The 4356-nt window shown below is 43.3% G+C and overlaps 1 pseudogene; it reads left to right on the forward strand.

The window, feature by feature from the left end:
* The first annotated feature begins 3974 nt into the window (after positions 1–3974).
* On the forward strand, positions 3975–4126 carry LOC148683776 (U4 spliceosomal RNA; annotated as a pseudogene).
* Positions 4127–4356: the final 230 nt, after the last annotated feature.

A 4356-nucleotide genomic window follows, 5' to 3' on the forward strand; every position in this document is an offset into this window, starting at 1 on the left:
AGAGAGAGAGAGAGAGAGAGAAGGCTCCTCCTATAGAGTGGAATGTTCCTTCCCGACATCAAATTAATTTTATTAAGCAGAAATCGAAGCTGGCAGATCTGCTCATTCGCACTGCAATGCAAAAATGGGAGCATGGGAAGTTGGAGGGCGTAAGAGGAAATCATTTAATTCTGCTCCTGTTAAAGGAGTTTCACATGGGTTTTTCTTGTTCTTTTGTTGGCCTCCTTCAAAGAAGAAGGGGAAAAAACACACCAAACCTTAGGTTCTCAACGTGTGTTATCCTAGCCTTGTAAATGATTCTGTGTGTGACCTAAGCATGTGCCAGCCTGAGCTTGCTCTGATGGCTTGCCAACATTAACAGAAATCAGAATAAGGTTTCACGGGATAATCTTGCAAAGATGACTCTGAAGGATGCACCAAAAATGTATTACAGTATTTGAGAGCCCGCCCAACTCATTTTTCGAGGGAAAGCTTGCCACAAAACGAAACAGCAATGGAATAGACCTGATTGATATAGATGTAGAGAGAGTTCATACTGGCAGGGTGAGATTTTAAAACCCGAACGGGAACAATTCTCATAGCCTCTGAAGGCCAAAACAGACGAGATGTCTTGAATGTGCTGGGTTTTTGGCAAGGTGAGGGGTGATGTCTGCCATTTTGACTATTAGTGGTAGAAAGTTAATAATAATTGGTTGGCATCCGTCTGTCTCGAGAGACAATGGAGGAGACTTACAGCGCCTGCTGTGGCTGTAGAGACTGATATGGGAGAGACATGTTTTGTTGCAGCTGGGGCAGATGCACCATGGCATTTATTCTCTCTGCACTCCTCCCAGCAGTGATTCCTCCCCTGGTCACTGCTGTGGATGCACGACCTAGCTGCCGGTTGCCATTAATAAGAATGGAAAAGAGTAACTCCAAGGGGCAATTTATAGAAGGAGAACCATACAGATGAAGGAATAAAAGCTTTCTCCTCACTCCCGGTGCCACAAAATTAAAGTGATGAGTGTTCTGGTCATGGATCTTTGCTGCCACATTTAGCTTGGTCATGGACTGGTAATTTATATTCATAGCCTGTGAGCTAAACCTTTATCTGTGAACATGTCCTAAATGCACACACATTGAAACTGCTCCATAAAAGAGGTTCCTTAGTAAATATCCCAACATTCTGACACCATCTCCAGACCATCCAAGTGTCCCTGTTTTCTAGGGACAGTCCCAGATTTACAAAAAGCCGTCCTGATTTCTGATTTGATCCTGGAATGTCCCGCTTTTCCTTAGGACGTCCCTATTTTCATCAGATAAATGTTGGAGGGTATGGAGTTATGCGACCCCTGAGCCAAGGAGAGAAGTAACTAGACAACTTTTAGAAGATATCTGGAGGCAGCCCTGTATAAGAATTTTTTTTAAAAAAAACATTTAATGTTTTGCTATGTTTTCATATACAGTACTTTTCCGTGTATAAGACAAGGTTATTTTCTGTTAAAAGAATGTTAAAAAATTGGGGTTGTCTTATAAATGGGTAGTTCAGAGTGTGGACGGGCGATTGCCATAGCTTCCAAGTTTTCGCTTTTCTTGCGAGGAAGCCTATTCAGCATAAGGGAAAATCCCTGTAAAAAAGGGATAACTTGGCAGCTATGGCGATTGCTTGCTGCCGCGAGTAGGAGATTCTCAGTGGTGATTTTTTCGGGTGATTGGTGGCTGCGGCGAGGGCTGCTGTCTATTGGCTGTCGTTGCGGCAATTGTGCGGGCGATTTGCGATTTTTGGCTTTTGCTACATGTGCTATTGGCAGCGTTGGCCAGGCAGGTGAGCGATTCTCCCCCCTCCCCAATAAAAGCTCAACAACTCTGGTGAATCTCCCCCCATTTTCTTAATTTTGAGTCCCAAAAATAGTCCTTGTCTTATACACGGGGGCGTCTTATACACGGAAAAGTACAGTGTGTTGGAAGCTGCCCAGGGTGACTGGGGCAACCCAGTCAGAAGGGCAAGGTATAAATAACATTTTAATTACAGTAGTGCCTCGCTAGACGAATTTAATTCGTTCCACGGGTCTTTTCTTATAACAAAAAATTCGTCTAGCGAATCCCATAGGAATGCATTGATTTTTTTTGGAATTTTTTTTTGCCCATGTTGTTGTTGTTTAGTCGTTTAGTCGTGTCAGACTCTTCGTGACCCCATGGACCATAGCACGCCAGGCACTCCTGTCTTCCACTGCCTCCCGCAGTTTGGTCAAACTCATGTTCGTAGCTTCGAGAACACTGTCCAACCATCTTGTCCTCTGTCGTCCCCTTCTCCTAGTGCCCTCAATCTTTCCCAACATCAGGGTCTTTTCCAAGGATTCTTCTCTTCTCATGAGGTGGCCAAAGTATTGGAGCCTCAGCTTCACGATCTGTCCTTCCAGGGAGCACTCAGGGCTGATTTCCTTAAGAATGGATAGGTTTGATCTTCTTACAGTCCATGGGACTCTCAAGAGTCTCCTCCAGCACCATAATTTTTGCCCATAGGAACGCATTAATTGAATTTCAATGCATTCCTATGGGAAACCGCGATTCGCTAGACGAATTTTTCATAAAACGAATTCGTCTAGCGAGGCAACCTCCGCTCGAAAAATCCTTTCGTTAAGCGGAAATTTCGTTAAGCAGGGCATTCGTTAAGCAAGGCACCACTGTACGTTGTTGTTGTTGTTGTTGTTGTTGTTGTTGTTGTTGTTGTTGTTACGAGAACCTAGGAAAGGCATATCCAGTCACTTTCAAACTGAAGATGTGTTTTCACCAATCCAATTCTGATTTCCTGGAGTTAGGAATTATTTGGTCCTGAATGCTGCAGTGAAGTGTGTGGACGGGTGGAACCCCCAAGCAGATGGACAAAGTGAGGAGAAAGAGGAATTGTTTTTTGAGGCAGACTTCATTGGCTACTGATAGCCGGTGTCATTCCACGTCCAGACATCAAACTCTTGTTGCCATATTTGTACTAGGAGAATGGCATGTGCCTCTCTCTCTCTCTCTCTCTTCTAGAAGGATCTATAGCAGTGCATTCAGCACTGTTTTTATATGTGATGATCTAAAAGTGAGTTCCCCGCCGTGACAGATTCCTTGCCGGGTTGTGGAGGGAATTAGGAGTGCGTGGAAATGTGCTGAAATGGACTTGCAGCCGAGGTCTTGTGCAGCTTCCCAATGGATCGTGCCCATAATTCAAAGTGGGGAAAGGCAGCTTCAGCCTCATTATCCAAAACCGAGGCGAGAACCAAACAGAAATATAATCTCCCTACTACGCATACTTACAAATGTGGCTGTACAGTGCGCCTTTGCTTGCAGTAAACATGACCCCTGCCTTCCGTGGCTGTCATGACGCTGGTATGTTGACACTGATTTCTAATACCCACTTGGGTTCTCCCTCTTTCAGCTGAAATTAATTGACATAGATCCCCAGCAGGCAAAGTAGCTGTGTTTATTGGTAAATATAGCTTGCTGCACTTTTGTGAATGGAGGCAGGAATGTTAAACATGTGGTGGGGGGGGGGGAAAGCCCATTCCGAATGTTCTTCTAATGATTCCTGGTTGGAGGGGAAGCTTATTTAATTCCAGATATCACAAGCCAGGTTCTTTTTTTGTCAACTTTATCAAAATACTATTAAAGGGAATCCCTGATCGCTCATAATATTGTAGAGCCACTTGGCATTCTAATAATAATAATAATAATAATAATAATAATAATAATTCAAAGGGGTGGGGGTGGAAATAACCTGGGAGAAGAAAATAATTGTCCAGATTTCCCCTTCACCCCTAATCTGGGTGAGTGAAATCCTTTCCCCCTCAAACTCTTATGCATTTTACCGTGCTCAACCATTTACTGTATAACCAAGGCCCAGTTTACAACCCAATAATTATTGCTATTTATTGTTCTTAAATTTATTTTCCCGCCTGCTTCAGCAGCAGGTCTCAGGATGGGCTACGGCAATTTAAAATTCAGAATTAAAAAGCTTTGCACAGTGGCAGTATCATAGCCAATGAGGTTAATCCGGGGCACAATTATTCCTAATTGCAATTCAGAATTTTAACAAAGTTAAAAACAGAGTACCGTCACTCTGTTTGTGTTGAAAACACACATCTCAGGTGTAAAGAGGTTTGTGCTTAGGATTTCCCCAAAGTGAATGAGCCAGGCACACCTTTGTGGGGAAGGAATTCCACAACTTAGAGAAAGCATCACAATGTGCGTGCGTGTGCATTTTATAAGTTTTTAGGGGACCTTAAAAATTATGCTGGTGTGAGGCAAAGTAAGAAAGTGGCCTTGCAATATTAGTGATAGCACTGTATCATCAAATCTTTTTAATCGTTCCGGTTGTTGAGATGATGTAACTGC

This window comes from Zootoca vivipara, chromosome 12 (assembly GCF_965207765.1).
Source record: "Zootoca vivipara chromosome 12, rZooViv2.hap1.1, whole genome shotgun sequence".
Classification (NCBI taxonomy): domain Eukaryota; kingdom Metazoa; phylum Chordata; class Lepidosauria; order Squamata; family Lacertidae; genus Zootoca; species Zootoca vivipara.